Below are 25,313 nucleotides of genomic sequence, written 5' to 3'. Positions count from 1 at the left end.
CAATTTTTACATAACGAACGTCTCATCCGCCTAAAACTACTGCAGCTTCTCACAACCTGTATAGCCGGGGAAAAGAAGCTGCAAGAAAAACCTCGGCACAGGGCCCTAGACGTTCTTTAAAAAAATAAAAATAAACATAAAATATTGGTATACAATTGAGTAATTTAGCTGCCTAATATCAGTTCTCAGACAGTTAATCCCATGCATTCATATCTTCTAAATAATCACTAACTTTATAATAACCTTTTTTGTAAAGTTTTTGTTTAACTACTGTCTTAAAACAGTTGAAAGGCAAATTCTGAATGTCAATGGGAATCTTATTGTAAAAACGTATACATTGCCCCTTAAAAGATTTAGTAATCTTATGTAATCGACTGACTTGTACAGCAAGTTTATTTTTATTCCTGGTATTACTCTCTCTATTTCTCTCTAAAGTTATTTATTATGTTATATTATAATATACTGTAACTGGAGTGCTTTCATAACTCTATAACTCAGTATATAAATGCAAACTTGAGTCAATACGAGGACTCTTATAAAGCCACTTACCTTGTGTATGTATTTATGTATGTGTGTATGCCATTACTCTCGTTATCAGCGTGACATTATAATTCTGTGTTGACGTACAGGTCATTGGCTGCAGTGCAGTGAGGTATGCAACCGTCGCGTTTTTTGTATAGAATTACTATTTCATAGTAGTTTCATAAGTACAGCGTGACAGAACATAGGCTTTTTGTGATGTATTGTGCAGGCGAACATACATACATACGTACATCAATTCACGCTTTTTTCCCACCGGGGTAACTATGGAATTTCACTTGCTTCGAAAGATACAAAAAAAAGAAAATGCGTAAAGAAAGATCCAAAAACATGTCAAAAGAAAGAAGAAAAGTAAAGAGGAGAAGACAAAGATGTAATTAATTGAAATACGCATGCGTAATTATGAATTTATTTTATACAAAATATGTGCATATCTCTGTATGTAGCAATTTATGTGTAGATTATGAAATATGAAACGAAACATGCATTAATAAAAAAGTAATTTGAGCAAAAATTTTGCAAAATATTCCAAAATCGAAAGATATCCACAATTTGCTTAGACTGCACGCACGTACGCACAATATTATATAACTTAAAATAAGAAACTTTATATATTATTATTTTTTCACAAAAGGTGTACTGTCACTAACATTATGCTAACTTAATTGACCTTAATGTCTTCAAACCAAGCCCAAAACAATAAGAAACCACGTGACACGGTTTAGAACGGCAGACATTTCTATTTACAAAAACGCATCGTTTTAAAGTTACAAGAAAAAAGCTATTGAATATTCAATTATGCTTTCTAAAATAGAATAGTGTGAACTGTTGTTTCGAAACGAACGTATTGGGTGTCAATTAGTATGATAATGTAGCTGTTATGTTTCTATAATCTTTAGGTGACAGATAAAATGTGGTAGGCCGGGAAATGGCTCGAAAATAGAGCATTAGGCTGGTTTCCAACTAGTCAAATCAGTTACTTTTTACTAAACGTCAAAACAGGAAATTATTAAGGAAATTGTATGAAAAACCACACTGTGACGTCAAAGAAAAACGTGATAAAATGTCGGACTTATTATTACGTTTTCCTTGATTAAAATTTTTAAATAAAGTTAATTAGAAAAGCCAAAATGTTTTTCTTAGCTTTAGATCTGTCTTTATTTAGTAATCAGAATTTTACATTTTATCTTAAACCTAGTACACGACAACATTTCTGGCGTTTCGTAAAGATAAGTGAGATTTATAGTGACAACTATTACGAAAATGTGTTTAGGATTAGAATAAAGTCCATTTGATATCAATAATCTTTTTAAATATCTAGCGGTTACGCCTTAAGGGCCATATTACACACACACACACTATTACTAGTCACAGGGACTCTAACCTGGAACCTGACAGAGGGCAGCGGTAGCTGTCAGTACTATTCAGAGACGGAGGACAGGAGTCCTAGTACGGCTTTGTAATAGACTACTCTGGGCGCCAACCCACTTGCGTCAGACAGAGTACTGCGGTGCGGAAGGCAAGAGGGAAACCACTGCCCTATTTTTCCCTAAAAAGTAGCAATGAAATTGCTGCACCGACAAGAGCGTGGCTCTTAAATTGATGATCACGATGAAGGGCCGTATTGCACTGGGATATGTATCCTGTTAACATCAGCACTAATCAGAGAACGTATTACGTACTACGTAGTGTGACGGCGGCGCACGGGTTTGAATCCTGGCTCAGCCTCAAAACTGATTTCTCCTTATGAGTTTGAATTCATGTTTAGATCATAGATAATTAATAGCCGTGGTAGCTCAGTTGGTAGAACGCTTGCCTCTCACTTTGAGGTCGCAGGTTCGAATCCAGCACACGCCTAAACCAATGATTGTCGAATTTGTCTTCGAATTCATGTTTGGATCATAAAAGATTTTCAAGTGCTCAACGGTGGAGGAAAACATCGGAAAGAAATCCACATTCCCGAGAAATGCACTTTCGGAGGTATGTGACCTAACCTGTATTGGGCTGGTTTTCCCTTCGCGGGTTAGTAGTCGCGTCTGTAAAAAACGGGAGCTGTCAAATCATCAGGTTAGGTTAGAAGCCTCGCATTGCCGTAAAACTGGGATGGCGTAGGGGTGGGTATCTACCCCGGGACGCGCTTTTAATAGCAAGCGCGAGGGAAGCACCGGTGCGTTCGTCAGAGATCCCGGAGCTTCCCGGCATGCGCAGCAGAGGGCCATCGGAGGGGTTTTAGTCGGTAAGAGTCCGACATAACCTCGGCGCTCCCCGAGGTATTCATGAGGATTTCCCCTTCGTCGACAAAAAAAAGGTTAGGTTAGAAAAACGGCATAATGCTAGGATGATGATCACAGATAATTAATATCGTGTGGTCTTCAGGATTTGAGTTAGGTTAATGGCAACACGGTGGAGGAGCTCGGTGGCGCAGTGAGGAGCTCGGTGGCGCAGCGGTAAACGCGCTCGGTCTGCGATTGTTGAAGTTAAGCAACTTTCGCAAAGGCCGGTCATAGGATGGGTGACCACAAAAAAAAAAGTCGAGCTCCTCCGTGCTTCGGAAGGCACGTTAAGCCGTTGGTCCCGGTTGCATTAGCAGTCGTTAATAACCATCAATCTGCACTGGGCCCGCGTTATGGTTTAAGGCCCGATCTCCCTATCCATCTATAGGGAAGGCCCGTGCCCCAGCAGTGGGGACGTTAATGGGCTGATGATGATGAATGGCAACACGCTCGCCTATTACATGGAACTTAAACATAGCTGGCGAGGAAAGGGGGTATTAAACACCTCTGCTTATCCCTTCAGGCGTGTTCCCGTGGCGGAGTGCGGAATTGACGTATGCTATTATTACTTTGGAAGAGATTTCAAGCGAAAAGGACTATCTATATTCTCTCAGACGACGCCCTGAGCCAAGGTTAGCCAAGGTTCACGCCCGACTGGGCACCCTCAGGCCTGTTGTCTTAAACGTTGTACCGGTTGAGAGCCTTCAGCGCTCCCCATTTGACCGGCCAAGTAGTTAATGCCATCTGCGGCAAATCTACAATAAGTCACGTCAAAAAAAAACTATCTATAGGCTACCGATAACCTAGTCAAATAAGTTACTTTTTACGAAATGGCAAAACATAAGTTTCCTTTGGAGTGGAAATACTGTCCTGTGACGTCATCAATATAAGCGGTCAAATGTCGTACTCCTTACTGGCAATAAATTTATTTTATTCTTATTCTTTGTTACTTAATTCGAAAATGAGTCGAAAAGTAAAATGAGATTGATTTTTGATAATCTTAGATGGGCTTCTGTTTTTAGATTAGCATTTTATAATTTATCTTTGACCCAGTCAAATACTCTATTGTATCCTTACTTAAACTAGGACTTAAACTGGCAAGGAGTGGGTGTAGGTAAAGTCATGACCAATATAATGTACCCACTGTAGGACTCTGTCGCACTAACATATTTGACATTTAGTGAGACTTACAGTTCACTTTGTCAAAAGTTAATGTGACATGGTACCAAAGTGTATACATATTAATGCTCATGACCGTACAGGCATGATGCTAATGTTATATGTATTATTATAAACCTGCCATACTTTTGCAATTTCAGATTAAAAAAAACGATACGTCGTAGTGATGCCCTGTAGGCTCTGCACCGAGGCCTTCGACCAATAGTCGTTTGACGTCCATCTACGTAGATAGCATTCGTATCGTTTATTGGTCGAAGCGCTCAATATAATTCGCGCCGCGCGCGGTGCGGCTGTCATGCAGACCCGGCTGATTTGCTTCTCTCGTCGATAAAAACTCCTATAGAGGTCTAGTGAAGCGTGCAATCGATACGCGATCCGATAACGTATAATAACTATAAAATATCGACTTTGCTGAATAACACTTCCCTGTTAGGGTCGACATATTTTATTGCCTATTAATCTTAACGCCTACACTAGAACATAAACCATTTTCATTGGATAGCAAAGTAAATAATGGTCACGTGATGGCTTATTTTAATTTTATGGTTTCATTATATGTGTCAATGAGATAAGGAGTTCTAAAACGCCCATATATTGAAGCTATTTTTAACAACAACAAAAAATATAACATAAGCGACTTTATACCAAATACATCACCCTATATCGACTATATTTCATCTTGCGATGGATGTACCTCTGACTACCCCAATTGGGATATAGTCGTTAAGCAATTCTTCTACAAAAGTAATAATGCTATTTGACATTTTGCACATATAATTTCTGTCCATTGTTTGGTAAGGACAATACAGGCTTGAATCACCTGATTCTCTGAAAAAATAAGTTGATTCCGTGCATCGGAGGGCACGTTAAGCCGTTGGTCCTGGCTATTAGCCATAAAAATACCTCTACCAACCCGCAGTGGAGCAGTGTGGTGGAGTATGCTCCATACCCCTCCGGTTGATTGAGGGGAGGCCTGTGCCCAGCGGTGGGACATATATAGGCTATTTATGTTATGTTATGTACTATTATTAATTTATTATAGAAGCCAAAATCTCATAAGATTCGTAGTTCCAATTTTGATGTAGGTAAATATCGATTGTCCAAATAATTTAGGAAGGTTAATGCTTCCGCCATTAGGTACTGTCTCTTGTGGAATTTACCTCAGATGGCATGCACTTGGCCAGACAAATGGAGAGCGAGGAAACTAAAAATACCTAACAATTTACATCATAAACCAGCAAGTAGAAAGTTCCTGTAGTGCCATCACAACGCGGATATCCTACTAAATACCTCTTTGTCTACCCCGGTTTCCCATTGGCGTGAACAATAGACTATTTTAACAATGCTTATTTTTTGTGTCTTCCACCCAACAATGACACTTTCTCAGTAATGCCCTTCGTAACGTCGTGTCTTTAGCGGGTTAAGTGGTTAAAAAGAGTATCTTCATAAAAATAAGTGCGTATTGTTGTAGCCAAGTTATTTGATGGTGTTGCCTGAAAAGTTTGCCAGGCGTTATAAAAAGTAATAACATTTTTATAGATTTTGACCTATTTTTTGCGAATTTCAACTTCCTCTTAATTCCGCTCGCGCCGCGCCGCCATATTGCAAAAATGGCGCCCAAAAACAGTTTTTTTGACAATATCTCTTTGGCTTTAATCTAACTCGCCTTGACGTGAATAAGAAAGTCGTAGAGAAGTAAATTTTCAATAAATTTGGTTTGAAGAACTATTTGATTCGGTGCTTCGGAAGCCACGTTAACCCGTTGGTCGGCTACTAGCCCAAATGCCTCTATCAACCAGTAGTGGAACAGCGTGTTGGAGTATGATCCATACACCCTCCGGTTGATTGAGCCTGTGACCAGCAGTAGGACATAATACTGAAGTATGTGACCTAACCTGTATTCGGCTGATTTTCCCTTCGCGGGTTGGAAGGTCAAACAGGCAGTCGCTTCTGTAAAAAACCGGACCTATCAAATCTTCAGGTTAGGTAAGCAGACCCTGTGAGAAACAGGACAATGCTAGGGAGATGATGAATTTGATTTTCAGTCATAGTGACCATAAAACACAACGATCTAACGAGATCGATCATGCATGGTCCCTCTGCCCACCCATTTAGTTACAACTAACTTCTACGCCTTAATGCAGATGACAGTAACTGTTGAGTAGATTAGAAGGAGTAATGCGAGGGGAGCGGTACAGTTATCCGCGATATTTACTATTACGTCGGTGCGCCTACGCACTGTGTGGCAGTCCTCATGCGTTGCGCGTGAGAGGGTTTTGATACTTGTTCATTAACATTGATGTAGTGTGATTTTTGCTCACAATGGAGACAAATGGAGTTCTCTGCTAGTGTGGAATAAAAAAAAATACTTCTAATTTAACTAGTATTAATATAACAGAACAAAAACAGTATGTATTTGTTACAAAGGGAATATAAAATAAAAGAGAAATAGAAAAAGTGTTATGGGAGTACTACTTATAGAAGTGACACTTTCTGCCCCGCACCAATTGGTATAGGTGCCATGCTAGATTTACCTCACCCCCGCTGGGTCTCACTTTAATCTAAATGGCCGTACGCCGTTACCTAGTAACGAGTACGTACTTACAGCAGTAAGAGGAAGTTTAAGATCACCTAAAAGAGTATTTTAAAACATTGAATTCTAAAAACGAGACAAGACAGACGGGTTTCCAACTAATCGTTTTCCTTTTCAATCAAGGAAAGGACAAATGGAATGGAAATTTAGATACTTATAGAATGCAAGGACCAATATTACATCATCCCAGCATTGTAACCGCGCCGGTAAGTCTAGGGAACCGAGTTGCTTTAATGCAGTTTATGTCACAAGTACCTATAAGATATAACATAAGTAACTTGTTTCTTGAACAAAGTACCTAGGTATATTTTTTACCACGAGAGGAAGAAATTATTGCAGCTTTAGTTTGACGTAATTAATCACTACCTGCTTTAGAATACTAAAGCTATGGTCTGGCGATACGCAGATCGCTACAAACTCATCACGTCGACTACCTATCTCTGTCGCTCTCGCGAAAATTATAATTATAATTGCGTCTCACTTGTACAGTCTCTGTGCGAGCTAACGAACGATAGCTTAACGATATTTTTATGTGTCAATTACAGTAACAGTATTGTAGCAGAGTACAAACTCTGCACATACTGGCCTTTTGTTCTGACCATCATCATTTTAAATTACGAAATTCTCATTCCATTCCATTCGCATTTCCTTTCATTTTACTCTCTTTTGACTCACTGCATCCCCGACCTTCATAAAAACAACAAGTGTATTATACTGTTTAGGGCCGTGCCCTCTAATTCCTAAGTCTTGATTCTTTTGTGAAGTGTGTATATTGTGAACTATGTATTACTATGTACATTCCTATCCTGTTTGTGAAGTGTTTTTAATAAACTGTATATATTCCTGCTTGCTGCTTGCTTCTAATTTATCACCGTCATCACCAATCATTCCCCTTCTCTGCCGGCACGTCGGGATACCATATCCTCACCACCCAGCGTGCCGCAGTATTACTTAATGCCCATCCCTAGTTCTGTCAATCTGTTAAATGTCAAATGCGCATTCTCTCGACGGCAGGAGTTTAGACTCGAATGCATTTACAACTTGGCAGGAACCATTTGATATTAAAGAGAAAGTTTCAAAAATTGACATATCTAAAATGTATATTATAGATATATTTAAATTTGGAATTTTTCTTCATTACCAATGACCGAAATCTTAAATAACTCTTGCACTTCCACCAGTAATCTTTACCTTCACTCGCACACATAAATTTCAATTCAGTCAATAATTTATTTCGGATTATTCACAAATCCATCGTCACCCTAGTTATCCCGTTTTTCACGGGGTCCGCTTACCTAACCTGAAGACTAAACAGGTCTGGTTTTTTTACAGAAGCGACTGCCAGTCTGACCTTCCAACACGCGGATGGAAAACTAACCCAGTACAGGTTTAGATCACACATACCTCCGAAAAGCGTACAACAAAATCACAAATCTTTAATTCATCATCATCATCATCAGCCCATTAACGTCCCCACTGCTGGGGCACGGGCCTTCCCTATGGATGGATAGGGAGATCGGGCCTTAAACCACCACGCGGGCCCAGTGCGGATTGGTGGTTATTAACGACTGCTAATGCAGCCGGGACCAACGGCTTAACGTGCCTTCCGAAGCACGGAGGAGCTCGAGATGAAAACTTTTTTTTTGTGGTCACCCATCCTATGACCGGCCTTTGCGAAAGTTGCTTAACTTCAACAATCGCAGACCGAGCGCGTTTACCGCTGCGCCACCGAGCTCCTCAATCTTTAATTATAAAATCTTAATTAAATAAAAAAAAAAACAAAATAATTTATTTGCATCAAATGTGGTACATAAAGGTTAGGTTAGATTAATAAACAATTAATTACAACATTGAAAGTAAACAAACAAATAAATGAAATTAAATAAGTTAAAATATAATTTTCCAACACACTACCTGCTTTATTAACAAAAATAAATCAACATAACACACTTCTAACACACTTCCACCAATGTATTCATCTATTGCTTCATTCATTCAATGAACGGGTTACATAATACTGTTACCACAAAGATACAATGTGTGTTAACTATAAACCTGCAGTGGGGCAGGTTCGGTTAGACTACAGAGATGATTAGAAGTTGAATGTATAACAATGCAAAACAAATTTTGTCGAAGAAAAACGTGGACCCTGTTAGTTTTTAAGCCACCCAAATACTCTGACTAACTTGTAGCAGGTAGCAAAAACTTGTAGTAGTAGTAACTTGTAGAAGGTAGCAAGATACTCTGTCCTATATAGTTCTTGTAGCAACGAAACGGGCAAACCCCATATTCTGCCTAATGTGTAGAGTTTGTGAACTTGGGGTTTGTATAATTAGGGAGTGTGGTGTTAGAAGCATGGCTCTAAATAAGATCTGATAACTTTTTGATATTGCGATCGATATGACATCGTCTTGGGAATATTTTACATGAAAATGATTTAGATGGGATAAAGTATTTTTGATTTGATTTGATTAGAGATGGGCCGACTATATGTTTGTTTACTCGGCCCTAGGCAGCCGACTAGTAGATGAAACTAATATGAACATATTACATAAAAATCATCAATAGCAATGATGATTGCGCCACTATGGTGTCCTGGTAAGATAGCTCTAAAAAAAGTAAATTGCGGCATATATGTATGTGAGTACCTGTTTAATAACACCGTATAATAAGTAACTCTCTCTCTCGGTCTTACTTTAGTCTTCAGTCATATGGCTGCAGACGTCACACACACACAGATGCGCGTGTACGATAACGCCAATGTGTAGTGTCTGTGTAATACGAGAATTTTTTTACGAAGTGTCCTGGATGTGGTAATACATTCTGCTCTAACCTACAATACTGCAGCATTTCCGTGGTGAAAACACAGTTCGGATTCAGATATTGAATTCGGTATTCGTCGGTGTAGCGAATTGAATGGACGGCTTCAAATTGGTTTCCGTGGCTTGCATACAGACCTGATTGGATTTTTCAGCCCGACTTTAGCGTTCCGTATAATATTCGAAACTTCAGTTAGTGTTTGTTTTGTAATTCGAAAATCAAATGTGGTTTGCGGTTTTTAAATTCTGAATGTTCTGGATTTACAATTAATTTATTTGAGTGGTATTTTGCACCCAACGGATTACCATACCTTTCAAAGCACAGATCAATTAAATAAATAAAACTTTATTTACACCATAAACAAAACAAAAATAAAATCACAGATAATTTTACTTTTCTATCTTCACTTTCTTACGTATCATCATCGATTTAAGAGCCACACTCTTGTCGATGTAGCATTCTTCATAAAAAACCTACATAAAAACAAAATGAAGTCATTGGACTTGCCCTGAGTGCTCTGACAATCACTAGATATAAGTACCTGTAACAAAAAATACATGTAAGTAAGTAAATAATATGTGTATGGTCCAGGGTTCAAATCCCGGTGGGGACATATCACAAAAATCACTTTGTGATCCCTAGTTTGTTTAAGACATTACAGACTGATCACCTGATTGGCCAAAAGTAAGATGATCCGTACTTCGGAAGGCATGTTAAGCCTTTGGCCCGGTCGTTACATGAGCCATGTCAGGGGCCTTTGGCGGCTCAATAGTAACCCTGACACCAGGGATGATGGGGTGGCCACCTCACAACCCACACGATAGAAGAAGAATAATAATAATATGTATTAAATAACAAATCCGACACCGACAGAGGGATTGCGTCCTCTAACATGATGGACTAATGTTATGGGCGATAGGCTGATCCCTTATCACCATAAGGTTCATCATATCCATCTTAGGACTAAGCTTCGTATCAACAGTGGCTGCAAGTTGTCTTTAATTACTTGTGGCTCTGCCCACCCCATTTGGGATTACGGGCGTGAGTTTATGTATGTTTGTCTGTAAATAACAAATAAAACTAAAACTTTAAATAGCAACCCTAAAGTCCAAATTCAAAGTTAATAAGGAAGTCATCATAGATCAAATGGTCACTAATTGAACTGTCTCAATTACCTACTTGTCATCGCCCTCGTGCTGGCCTACTGAACCATAGACTAAAGACTTATACTCTCTACAAACGTTGACTCTAAAATGAAGGACTTTCCTGGCTGCGGTATCACGGAGTATAAAAATAATGATTGATTCATCCCCCTATCATTATCCCGTTTTTCACAGCCGTAAGGGTGATGTTTTCACTATCCAAATAAGTTCATAAATAAATATTAAATAGTGACCTTGAAATAGTGACGGGACAGCCTCCGTGGTCTAGTGGTTAGAGCGTTAGGCTCACGATCTGGAGGTCCGGGTTCGATTCCCGATGGGGACATTGTCGAAATCACTTTGTGAGACTGTCCTTTGTTTGGTAAGGACTTTTCAGGCTTGAATCACCTGATTGTCCGAAAAAGTAAGATGATTCCGTGCTTCGGAGGGCACGTTAAGCCGTTGGTCCCGGCTATTAGCCGTAAAAACACCTCCACCAACCCGCAGTGGAGCAGCGTGGTGGAGTATGCTCCATACCCCCTCCGGTTGATTGAGGGGAGGCCTGTGCCCAGCAGTGGGACGTATATAGGCAGCTTATTAGTGACCTTGACAACGGGATAAGGTCGGTCATTGACCTCATAACTCACACGAGACACGATGATAAAGTTGAGGAACCTCATACATACATAAACGAACGCCTATTTCCCACCGGGGTAAGCAGAGACTATGGAATTCCATTTGCTTCGATTCTGACACACTTCTCTTGGTTCGTCCACAATCATCAATCGTTTCATACACGCACGTTGGTTCAGAGTAGATCGTACTAAACCTTTTCTAAGGAACTTCAACCGACAGTATCATCATGTCCCGGCATTATCCCGTTTCTCACAGGGTCCGCTCACCAGACCTGAAGATTTGACAGGTCCGGTTTTTTACAGAAGCGACTGCCTGTCTGACCTTCCAACCCGCGAAGGGAAAGCCAGCCCAATACAGTTCATGTCACATACCTTCGAAAATGCTTTTCTCGGGTGAGTTTCCTCACGATGTTTTCCTTCACCGCTGAGCACGTGATAATCATGTATGACCCAAACATGAATTCGAAAACAAATTCGACATTCATTGGCTTAAGCCTGTGCGGGATTGGAAACCGCGACCTCAAAGTGAGAGGCAAGCGTTCTACCAACTAGGCTACCACAGGTCATCATTATTAAAAATAATGATTAAATTATGCAAAATTCTAGCTAGCAAATATTTTGAACATAATTACGCAGAAGTGGCAATGTTTACAAAGTAGCAATAAATAACAATTTATTAAATTAACATAATGTTGACGAAAAGTCAATTATTACGTTGTATTAAATAAAGTCGTTAACCTTGCTTATAAGAAAAAAAGGAAATACAAAAAATATTTCTACAATTTTAAAAAAGTTCACGGAATTGAGAAGACTACATAATAATTATATAATCAATAGAAAAACATAAAACAAAACTAAAAAGTACAAACAAAACATAAGCAAACCTAAACAAAATGAATATACTCGTACCTAAACAATAGAGCAATTGGCAACAACATTTTGTATCAAAATTTGAATTCTGTATTGATGTAGATAAGACCAGAATAATAATAAATTCCGTGCTTCGGAGGGCACGTTAAGCCGTTGGTCCCGGCTATTAGCCGTAAAAACACCTCCACCAACCCGCATTGGAGCAGCGTGGAGGAGTATGCTCCATACCCCCTCCGGTTGATTGAGAGGAGGCCTGTGCCCAGCAGTGGGACGTATATAGGCTGTTTATGTAAGTATACTTTTAGTTTAATTGTAATTCATAGTTATCAATTCATTTATTACGTGATGACACCGGTCCACTGAGTTACTTTCAGGCTGTACAAGGTTAGCTGGAAGAAATCCCAATTAGGGATAAGCTCGCCTATGCCCACAATCCACACTCGTGTCTTCTTAAGTGTCCAATCATCTTGCCACTTCTGGGGGGTTAAAATGGCCACATACTCGTAGAAGCAATTTATCTAACATTTGTTTGCATTACGCACTTACTTTCAATTTCCAATTGCTTTCTTAGATAAATTGCTTCGATGTGGCCATTTTAACCCCCCTGTTCTCAATAACACTACTCAACACTATTTGCCTCTTTTCCCTTACTCTTATTAGCACTTCCTCATTAGGAACCCCTTCTTTTTTTCTTTTTTTTTTTCATTTATTTTGGCACAAAACAGTCATTTATACAAATAAGTAAAGAAAAACAATACATAACATAAAGACAAAGAGTGCCCAAAAAGTGCTTACAGATAAAATGCAATTAAGAGCTTATTGAGACAGACTCAGTTATGCTAAGAGGTAGAATATACATGAAACAAATTATTAGTAGGTACCTACTAATAAGATGGTCACTTAATCTATAAAAATAAAAAGTGGATTATTCTTATACAAAATGAAAATTTAGGATACAATATAAAAGCAAACCAGATTTAAGTAAATAAAGAAAGATAAAGATAAAAAGCAGACAAGAGTGAAATTAAGTAATATTAAAGTAGTATTTATAATAATTATACACTAAGTTTTAAGAATATTTTATTTTTTCTGTCCAAGTTGTCCAACTTATTCTTTCCATACCTCCAACACCACATTCAATAACCTCGAGTCTCTCTCTTATCTTTCTAAATATAATAGAATAGAAATCGTTTATTATAAAAGGACGCCACATACAAAGCCAAGACAATCACTTGCCGAAACAATGCAAGTCAAAGTTCTGAATCCAAGATTCATATCCATAGAGGGCTATATTCCATAGGAAAGTTTTGATGCATCGTTTACTGACTACTTTGGCTATCTTAACCTTGAACCGCCAATGATGCATCACTTAAATTATTTATCAAGTAACACAGAACAGCTGATTCCGAAACGACCTCCAAGATAATGATAAACTTGACCGAATGACCTTTCGGCTCCAAACATACTGACTTTGTTTATACATAATAATTTATTTATTGGCCAATTTAGGTTTATTAAAAATTGGGTGTTTCAAATGTCACAGTTGGATAATAATCAACAAATCTTGGTACTTATATTCATATATACCCCCGTGTTTCGGAAGGCACGTTAAGTCGTTGGTCCCGGCTGCATTAGCAGTCGTTAATAACCACCAATCCGCACTGGGCCCGCGTAGTGGTTTAAGGCCCGATCTCCCTATCCATCCGTAGGGAAGGCCCGTGTCCCAGCAGTGGGGACGTTAATGGGCTGGTGATGATGATGATATTCATATATAAACACACGCCTATTTCCCACCGGGGTAAGCAGAGACTATGGAATACCATTTGGAATGTCCTGTAGCATCATAGTGTCCTTCTTCGTATTCTTCTTCTTATCGTGTAGGTTGTAAGGAATACCAACCTCATCAACTCTGGTGTCACGGTTATGATTCAGCCGCCAAAGGCCCCTGACATGGCTCGTGTAACTACTACATACATAATACGAAGAAGGCACGTTAAGCCGTTAGTCCCGGTTACTACTTACTGATGTAAGTAAGTAGTCGTTACATGAGCCATGTCAGGAGCCTTTGGCGGCTCAATAGTAACCCTGACACCACGGTTGATGAGGTTGATACTCCACCTCACAACCCACACGATAGAAGAAGACAGAAACAGACTCTATCAACACATAATAAGGGTCTGTAACGTTATCCTCTGAAGTTGTGAAACGCAATCGATAAATGTTCGTGACATTAATTTTGTTAATGTTGCTCTACGTCTTTAAATAGATATGAATGGCTTCCATTGACAACACGCCACTCTTGCGCATCGTTACATAAACAGAACACAGAACCAATATAGATGAGCTGTAAATCAAATTGGAACCCGTAACCTAATTGTATTGATGATAAACGGTAGACAAGTTAAGCAACCACTGCAAAGGTTTGTAATTGGATGGGTGACCGTTAAGTGTAGTTGGTAAGCCGTCGCGTCGCTTCTTCTTCTCGGCTATAAAATGTTCCTAAGCGGTAGATAGACTAGGATTATACATACATACATAAATATATAGATACATATGTCGTGCATAATGCATATAACCCGGGTAACCCGGGGGGGCTTTCAAGGCCAGAGTGAACAGGGGGGTTAAAATGGCCACATCGAAGCAATTCATCTAAGAAAGCAATATTGCAATTTAATATTTGCGCAAACAAATATCAAATAGCAATATTGCTTTGAATTTGTACAGCATGTTACTTTGGCGTATTTCACTGAAGCTTTTAAAATTCTTATAGGTAAAAATACTTCTCTTGAATACGCAAAATCGTCCAATACAAATCGGTTCGTAAGTGAAATTAAAAGTTTAAGTGTTCCAATTATCATTAAGTATCTGTCGCGACTCACGACCCACTTAGCCGCAATCTCGTTAAAAGTATTAAAAAAAAACATTTAAAAATCTACTTATCGGTATCAAATTTCACTGGTTTACGAAAGGGAAATCATCCCAAAGCCGTACTGACTGGTTTTTTGTACGGTTTTTGCTGTTTCAATGTAGATTACCATCAAGATGACTTTTTATGCGAATGCCAATTGAATTTCTTTTAAATTCTGCGGATCACTATAAAAACAATCTGGTTTAAAATGAAACAAAGTACCTAGGTAAACGTTGGATTCTTTAGTACGCTCTAGACTGTAGGAATAGAATAAAAATACAACAGCCTCCGTGGTCTAGTGGTTAGAGCGTTAGGCTCACGATCTGGAGGTCCGGGTTCGATTCCCGATGGGGACATTGTCGAAATCACTTTGTGAGACTGTCCTTTGTTTGGTAAGGACTTTTCAGGCTTGAATCACCTGATTGTCCGAAAAAGTAAGATGATTCCGTGCTTCGGAGGGCACGTTAAGCCGTTGGTCCCGGCTATTAGCCGTAAAAACACCTCCACCAACCCGCAGTGGAGCAGCGTGGTGGAGTATGCTCCATACCCTCTCCGGTTGATTGAGGGAAGGCCTGTGCCCAGCAGTGGGACGTATATAGGCAGTTTATATTTTTTTTATATTATTAGGATCTAGTTTAACCGCGGGGTGCTTTGTCTCACGATAAGCGGTTATTACATTATCCTGTTCAACGGGCTAGATGCATCAAGGTCACATCGAAATTGGGAAAATCGACGCTATTACACTATCTCGGAACGTGGTTACCGTGGTTGCTCCCCATCAGCTCGTCGTGGTTACCATGGTTACGGCCCGCCGATTTGCTATTAGATACCACGATCTGATCGGGAAACCCGTAACCTTGACTCATCTAGTCCGGTGTACAGGATAATGCTTTAGTCTACTTTAGTCTAAATTGCAGTAAGTCGCTAAGGAGCCGTGGTGACCCGCTTGCCTCTCACCTTGAGGTCGCAGATTCGAATCCAGCACAGGCCTAAACCAATGATTGTTGAATTTTGGATGATAAATGATTATCACGTGCTCAGCAGTGAAGTAAACATCGTGAGGAAACTCACATCCCCGAGAAATGCGTACGGAGGTATGTGACCTGTATTGGGCTGGTTTTCCCTTCGCGGGTTGGAAGGTCAGACGGGCAGTCGCTTCTGTAAAAAACCGCACCTGTCTAATCTTCAGGTTAGGTAAGCGGTTCCTGTGGGAAACGGGATAACGCTAGGGAGATGACGATACACTAGATACTAGATAAATCCTACATCCCAGATTAACTACAATTCCTATAAACAACCTATAAACAACCCGCCTAGTTCGCGGAGTCTGGGTTATGTGAGTCTAATTTTGCCAGCAGTTTAAGTGCATCATTGGTGCATCGAATTGCACAACACGGACAGGCAGCTCGTGTGATGTTGTTGTTTATCGTCTGTAAATCTCTTGTGAAATCCCCTACGTATTTCAGGATGACGAGGGCGCGTTCGCGTTGTCGTCCGATGTCGACGAATGACGGATGACGTCATTTTGCGATCTTACAAATACAAATACACTTTATTGCACCAAAATAAAAAGAAATAAAACTAAGTAAATGGCAAATGATCTTTGTGCTTTAAAAAAATATATTTGCATAGACATTTAGAACTAGTAGCTGGAGTTTCATTTTAAGCATAGTAATGCCTGTGCCCGGAAACTCCGCTCCTTCATAGCAGAGGTTACACAAATAACTTTTGGTCCTGAACCTTTTATTTCTCGTGTTTATTTGTGGTTGCGATAATGAAAAGGTTCGAAAATTATATCATAAAGACACAGTATAATAAATATACACAAATAAAAGAGAAGGTGCAACAAATAAAAGAGAAGGTGCAGGTCGTGTCGTATCGGGAGGTGAAGGTTTTGGCGGGAAGAAGAGAGGAATGGCGATTACTCCACCGACAAGACCGCAGCTCTTAAATAGAGACAGATAATAAATATAAGATTCTAGCTTAGCTTTGTAGTCTTTCACATTAGGCAGGATGTGATCCGTTTTACATGTGTTATTAGAGGTTGATAGACGGAGCATTTTTATTAAAATACGTTAGCTCATTTACGTACGAAAGTTTTATTTCGACAGTAAAACATTGACATACTCCAATATTTAAAAACCATAAAGAAAAAACCGGCGTGCGTGTATGAAGCGATTGATGAATGTGGAGGAAGCAAGAGAAGTGTGTCAGGATCGAAGCAAATGGAGTTCTATAGTCTCTGCTTACCCCGGTGGGAAATAGGCGTGAGTTTATGTATGTATCAATCAATCAATAATACTTTATTGCACAACAACATATATAAAGGACATAAACATACGAATAAAACTTAAGCACAATAGGCGGCCTTATTGCGAAACATGTATACAATGTATGTATAAAGAAAGAACACATTTAAATCTTCTTTCTTTTAAATTTTTAGTTTTGATTTATATTTATTCCCTTGATTTATTTATGCAATGATACTATGGAAACAAACTCCGGAAAACTCCTTCTCGTCACGTACCATTTCGTTTTACAACTTTTTAATTTATGTCAGTTTAGGTCACTTCACGTTTTAATTTATTATTTGGCCGAACAGTCACTTAACAACTTTATGGTCCTATTCTGTATGTGGTGGTATAAAATACTGTTTTTTATAGTCTCGAGAAGAGCCTTGGCTTCTTCAGGTCAGCTGAGGTATATAATTGTCATTTTAATAAGAGTGTATCCCTTAAACATTATTCCATACGCCCGATCTTCTTCTATCGTGTGGGTTGTGAGGTGGATTACCAACCCCATCAACCCTGGTGTCAGGGTTATTATTGAGTCGCCATAGGCCCTTGATATGACTCATGTAACGACTAAAACTTACATCAGTTCAGTAAGTAGTAACCGGGACCAACGGCTTAACGTGACTTCGGAAGCACGAATCATCTAACTTTTGGACAATCAGGTGATCAGCCTGTAATGTCCTAAGCATACGCCCGATAAGGTATGTAGATAAGATAAGGTCTCTAGTTATTAAATAACGTCTCATATTTTAAGTTTATCTAGATAGAATATACTATATAAACTGATTAATAGATAAAATCCACGTGGCATTCTCAGACGGATAGATATACTTAAGTGATATTAATGACATCGCTTGAACGTCGCGTATGTGCAGAGGCAGCCAACTCGTGTGCGTGAAATATGTAAATGATCTTAGAAAGAAATTAAGATATAAATAACATCAACATCAATAGCCTTATACGTCTGTTTCAGACGATTTATGACGTCATTGTCTCGAAGAAATGCACTTTCTTTCATGGCTGTGCAAGCCAATCCTAGAGCGGCAAACTCTACCACAGTCTCTCTGGTGGATTGTTGTCGGTTTGATGGCGCTCGCCAGTGTGTCAAACTAGTGTGTAATAACATAATTACACACATAAATATACATAATTCTACGGTCACTAGTATTAATATGTCTCCACTTTGAAACAATGTCGCATTAACTTTTTTGACAAATTAAACCGTAAATCTCGTTAAATGTCAAATATGATAGTGCGACAGGGTTCTGTAGTGGGTACATGATATTGCTCATGACTGTGCGGGTGAGAGCCTTCAGCGCTCCCCATTTGTCCGGCCAAGTAGTTAATGCCATCTGCGGCAAACCTACAATAAGTCACGTCAAAAAAAAAAAAAAGCTCATGACTGTACACCTTAAAGCTTCCATTGTGCTAGCCCAGTTGGACGAACGCTTGACTCTCATTATGAGGTCGCATGTTCGAATCCTGGGATTTAATCAATGATCTTCGGATCATAAACGGTTATCACATGCCCAGAGATGAAAGAAAACATCCTAAAGAAACCGACATTCCCGAGAAATGCGTTTCGGGGGTATGTGACTTGTTTTTTGGGTTGAAAGCTCTGTCAGGCAGTCGCTTATATACAATACCCAATACAGGTTAGGTCACATACCTCCGAAATGCGGGAATATGGGGCTCACAATGTTTTCGTTTGCCAATGAACACGTGATAAACATTTATAAGATCCAAACCTAAATTCGAAAATCATTGGTTTAGGCCCGCGTGTGGGATTCAAACCTGCGACCTCACAGTCAGATTCAAGTGTTCTTCCAGCTAAGCTACCACCGTTCAAAAACTAAAAGTTATCCAAACAAATTGCAATAGTATGACACTGTAATGTGTACAAAAGTATGTAAGTAGTGTATGAGTGAGTGTTACTAAAGTTCTTTTGTTTGTAATTCCATTGATTCAGTAATAAATCAGCCTTTCCGCGAGACAGTTGTTTCTTGTCACCCCACAGGGTCCACATAATATCAGCGTCGTGGTTCACGCCGCGACTTGTGCTGAGTGAGGCCCTTTTATCTCAGGACGTCCACCACCATCTTATGATCATTTCGACAAACATCTGTCTTGCTTTTTTGCAATTGTTTTAGTGGAAATTTCATATGATGTTGTTGTCTTTTTTTTTGTGTGTGGCGTCCTTTTATAATAAAGTTTTTCTATTCTATTCTTTTCAATATTATATTTCCCGTCACTACAAAACGAAACCAGGTACAAACTTCATTCCACAGCATAGCGGGCTGGTGGAGCGTAAAAATCGTACCAAATTTAGAATATCGTGAAGATTATCCGATGGGAAATCACGTGAATATTTGGCCTTAGTTCCGATTTCCCGTTCCACGAGTGCTGCGTGCTTGGCGCGTTGCGATGTAGCCAGGAAAACAGCGAAAGCAATACGCTTGTCAATGAGAATAGAAACTAGAAGCTCAAATGTAGGCAGCACTGCTAAGTGTTCCTAAATTTTGACAGTTCTTCATACTGTCCAGCTAAGGCGATTCTCACACTGTCCCGCATGATGCAGCGTAGCGCGTGGATGCGTGTTCTTCCGTTGCTTTTAAGTATCTCCGTTTGTATAGAAAACACGCACAGTCTAACACACAGAAAATGCATCCGCATGATGCGCGTGGATCATGGGGGCAGTGTGAGAATCGCCTTAAAGTCATTAGAAAAAAAACACTTTTTCTTTTAATATTAATACAATAATATTGTCGTAAGGTCCGGATTTCCAGACACAATAGTTAAACAATGGGATTAGTACGATTGCCGTGGGCCTTAGGAGGATATAACATAGGCCCACGACTGTATTCCAATTGGGGTAGTCAGAGGTACATACATCGTAAGTTGAACTAAGTACCCACACCTTAGCGAGCCATAGAATATGGAATAATACTACGTATAGAACGGCAACTCTCCGCTCCCCACCAGCGGCTGAGCTAGATAAACCCCCCCTCCACCCTGAAGTGTTTAGTTTAGACTTGAATCGCATTGCGTCAAACGTCATACACACAGTTGCGCGTGTACGATAAAGTAAATGTGTGTTGTCTGTGTGAAACGAGGTTTTTTGTATGAAGTGTCCGGGGTGTGACTGAGCTTTCTATTAGACTAACATGACAGGTCGTGAGCCATGTAATGGTCGAGCCAACTATGTTAGTGAAAACTGCACTTCAGATAAATTCATCATCATCATCAGCCCATTAACGTCCCCACTGCTGGGGCACGGGCCTTCCCTATGGATGGATAGGGAGATCGGGCCTTAAACCATCACGCGGGCCCAGTGCGGATTGATGGTTATTAACGACTGCTAATGCACCCGGGACCAACGGCTTAACGTGCTTTCCGAAGCACGGAGGAGCTCGAGATGAAAACTTTTTTTGTGGTCACCCATCCTATGACCGGCCTTTGCGGAAGTTGCTTAACTTAACAATCGCAGACCGAGCGCGTTTACCACTGCGCCAGCGAGCTCCTCAATTTAATTAACTCATTGATATTAATGGGTTAAAAAAGCGCTTTTGAGCATACAAAGAAAGAGCAGAGCATAATCTCCAATGATACTTTCATCATCATCCATTTAAGAGCAACGCTCTTGTCGGTGTAGCATTTAAAATACTCTCCATGCTACTTTTTTTAGGGAAAAATAGGGCAGTGGTTTCCCTCTTGCCTTCCGCCCCGCAGTACTCTGTCTGACGCAAGTGGGATGGCGCCCAGAGTAGTCTATTACAAAGCCATACTAGATACGAAAACATTATGTATGTACGTAAAAATGTATCTCTCCTTCCGAGAAACTGTGAAAGGCATACTTACAATACAAGAAATAAACATAAAATTGCTATTCAAAATTCTAGATTAACTAAATTAAATTCATCTTTTTTGGGGTTATGTATACGTTTTTACAATAAAATACCAGATAATATTTTAAATTTGTCAGAAAATAAATTTAAAGCTCATGTGAAGCTTACTTTATGTAAAAAAGCTTATTATAAGATTAATGACTACCTAAATGATAAAAATGTCTGGTATTGAATGTGTTGCTCTAGTTATTAAATAACTTGTAATGTATATCCTCATTGGTTTTTAAAAGATGTGTTGCTGTTGCAGTTTCTTGTCATTTCTTCTCCTCAGCCATAACACCTTGCGAAATGACGTAAATTCAAAAATGTTACATTGACCTTCAACAAGTTTATCCATGATAATTACGTTGAATAAATGATTCTGATTTCTGATTTCTGATTTCTAGGACTGCTGTCCTCCGCCTCTGAATAGTACTGACAGTTACTGCTGCCCTCTGTCAGGTTCCAGGTTACAGTCCCTGTGACTTGATACTTTACTCATCGAAAAAAAAACTGTTGCAAAGAACCCGCGCATTTAGTAGCCCCGGCCTCATTGTTCGTGATTTGGCATCTCGCCGCAATGGGTTCAAGTTCGATCCCAGCTCAGACAATGCCAAGGTTGCCAAACAATGGCGGCTTACGAACAGTAATACCCACAATCAAAGTGTAATGACCCCTTTCTGTCAATTAGACTGAAGACCGGAGATCCAAACTCTTGGGTTAGATGATTTACGACAATGTCCCCATCGGGAATCAAACCCGGACCTCCAATCGGATTGTGAGCCCACTGCTCTGACCACTAGACCACAGAGGCTGTTGTGTATATGCAAAGACCGATAGAACTGGGTTAGATTATGTCTGCACTACTCCATTCTAGTTCGTTAGGTAACCTCTCACAACTCACAACCCGTTATTATGCAGATGTAATTGAATATTACATTTAGATATTTTATTAGATTAGTTTAGATTTGTATTGGGATAGGATACAATTTAGGAATGTTTCCCCTATCGCGTCCTTCAACTGATCAATTAATGCAGTAAGATATCTTTTTACCCGACTGCAACGAAGCAAAAAGGAGGGTTATATGTTTGACCGCTATGTATATGTCGTGGTCAGATCTTAGAATTTATCATTTGATGACGTGCAAAAAGAAAGCAAAGATTTAAAACCCGGTAAAAACTAATCAAAGTAATAAATAAGAAAAAATCAACGACCTCCGTTGTCCCGTGGTTGAGCGTTGGGCTCACGATCTGAAGGTCCCGGACTTATCAGAAAAATTACTTTGTGGTCCCTAGCTTGGTTAAGACATTACATGCTGACCACCTGATTGTCCGAAAGTAAGATGATCCGTGCTTCAGAAGGCAAGTTAAGCCGTTGGTCCCGGTTACTGGCTACTGATGTAAGTAAGTAGTCGTTACATGAGCCATGTCAGGGGTCTATGGCGGCTCAATAGTGACCCTGACACCATTAATGTCCATACAATAGAAGAAGAAAAAACCATTCATATTATTAGAAGAGAAGAATGCATCGCAAGTAGCAACTACTAATTAACTTTTGTTACAATTATATAATTAAATAATGATAAGCTAATAAATGACATACACATTCAATCATTAAACGTCTTATTATTAACTAGCGACCCGCCCCGGCTTCGCTCGGGTGCAATGCTGACGAAAAAATTAAATTATTTTCGACATCACATTAAAAACCTCAAAAATAACAGTATTTCTCCACTATTTAATGGATGTTGTTACAAATACATATAAACGTTCCACTTGAATCACTCTATTTAAAAAACCGCATCAAAATCCGTTGCGTAGTTTTAAAGATTTAATCGTACTGGGATATAGGGACAGAAAAAGCGACTTTGTTTTATACTATGTAGTGATAATAACAAATTACTGCAATAACAAATCAATCCGAAAATGATTTATTACAAGTACAGAACAGTTATCATATTTATTGTAATATCTCTCGGTCTGCAATTATTCGAATCAGGTATGTTTCCACTGAGCGATAAAGCGACGCCAACATTTTCCCGCTCAAATAAACTTTGAAATTCGAACGGATTCGAATTATTCCTTATATTCTTCACACTAATACTAATATTACAGCAAGCAATAGGCTAGTTCCCAACTAGTCAAATCAGTTACTTTTTACTAAATGTGAAAACAAAATTACTATGGAATTTAGAAGCAAACTAGGACGTCACAGAAATACGTGAGAAAATGACGGACTTTTTTCTTGATGAAAATTCATAAATAAGTTGAATAGAAAAAAGAAAATAACTAATACTTAGTTCTAAAAGAAAAAAGTTTTAGAACTATTAGTATTTATTTAATAAGAATTTCTCAAATTATCTTGAACCTAGTACAGTCATGAGTAATATCATGTACCCAATTTAGAACCCTGTCGCACTATCATAATTTGACATTTAATGAGACTTACGGTTTAATTTGTCAAAAAAGTTAATGTGACATGGTATCAAAGTGTATACATATTAGTACTCGTGACTGTACACGACTTAATTTTGTTATTTTAGAAGCTAATTTTTCGCCAATAGTGTTTCAAATGCCTTAGAAGCCATGACCTCTTGATACAGCAATATCACGCCACGGAATAAAACGTCAATAATTACCAATGACATTCGATAATACGTAGATATACGTCATATTATTGATTTGTTTATAGAAAAACTGATTTTTTTCTTTTCACGTGCTTACATTGATAAATTGGCTGTTATCTTGTTAATGACCTCTGTGGTCCAGTGGTTGAGCGCTGGGCTCACGATCCGGTGGTCCCGGGTTCGATTCCCGGTGGGGACATATCACAAAAATGACTTTGTGGTCCCTAGTTTGGTTAGGACATTACAGGCTGATCACCTGATTGTCCGAAAGTAAGATTCGTGCTTCGGAAGGCACGTTAAGCCGTTAGGTTAGGTTAAAACCATGTCAGAGGCCTTTGGCGGGTTAAAAGTAACCCTGACACCAGGGTTGATGAGGTTGGTACTCCACCTCACAACCCACACGATTGAAGAGAAGAATGACCTAATCAACTTTGACACGTGTGTGGTTTATTCTCGTTGTTTCGTTATATTCTTTCTGTAATGTTTGTCTTTGAAATCATATAAGTTCAGTATAAAAAAATGGAATGGAATTCTATAGTCTCTGCTTACCCCGGTGGGAAATAGGCGTGAGTTTATGTATGTATGTATGTTCAGTACGATCTACTCTGAACCGGTGTGTGTGTGTGTGAAACGATTGATTCAGTGGTGGAAGCAAGAGATGTGTGTCAGGATCGAAGCGAATGTAATTCCACAGTCTCTGCTTACGCCGGTGGGAAATATATATTTACCTGATATTTTTCTAATTTTTAAGTTTCCTGTTTAATTTTAATTTTACTTTATTTTCAAATTTTTTACCCTTAATTATATAAGTTATGTACGCCGTAATTTTCATAATATATAATAGTATACGTAATTGTCACAATACCGTAATCTTCTAAATGTAAAAATGTTTTAATGTATGTGATATTATGTGGCTGTACTTTATAAATAAATAAATAGGCTCGAGTTTATGTGTTTATGTATGTATGTATGTATATATTTTGATTGTCATAATCGTTTGCAACTTGGCTGAGATCCCTTGTCATTCTATATTTAAATTCCACCTATAAATGACGTGATTCCTTCTTCAGGCAAACGACCGAAGAGACAGGAAGTCTGTTCATATTATATAATTTATATATATATATATATATATATATATATATATATATATATATATATATATATATATATATATATATTTATATATCAATATATATATATGGACATGTGTATGTTGTGCACATGTATTGTTTATCTTGCTTGTCTTTGACACAAGCACGGCATAGTGCACTAGAAAGTTGCTTTTAAATCTAATTATAATAATTATAATGGACAATACCAAGCTTCAGCAAACCGCCAGCCTACATAAACTTCACACCAGATTTCTCTACAACACACAACATAATGTCCTAGTGTTGTCTATTGATAGGCCACTGCCGACAGTATATCGATAGTTTAAAAAAAAGAAATTAACACAACAAGTGGCTGCAAGTTGTCTTTGATTACTTGTGGGTCAGCTCACCCCATTAGGGATTACGGGCGTGTGTTTATGTATGTATGTAGAAA

General features: G+C 38.9%; 1 protein-coding gene and 1 long non-coding RNA gene across 5 annotated transcripts in view; one reads left to right on the top strand and one right to left on the bottom strand.

Annotated features, from left to right (window-relative positions):
* The window catches only part of LOC126367294 (uncharacterized), a 537,003-nt gene that overhangs the window by 465,279 nt on the left and 46,411 nt on the right, over positions 1–25,313 (bottom strand). The window lies entirely within an intron of this gene.
* Positions 16,823–25,313, top strand: part of LOC126367414 (uncharacterized) — a 97,650-nt gene continuing 89,159 nt past the window's right edge. The window contains exon 1 of the long non-coding RNA XR_007566485.1: positions 16,823–16,851. This is a non-coding gene — a long non-coding RNA (uncharacterized LOC126367414). The remainder of the gene's footprint in view (positions 16,852–25,313) is intronic.

Source organism: Pectinophora gossypiella, chromosome 6 (assembly GCF_024362695.1).
Source record: "Pectinophora gossypiella chromosome 6, ilPecGoss1.1, whole genome shotgun sequence".
Lineage (NCBI taxonomy): Eukaryota > Metazoa > Arthropoda > Insecta > Lepidoptera > Gelechiidae > Pectinophora > Pectinophora gossypiella.
This window is presented reverse-complemented; position numbering and strand designations above follow the sequence as displayed.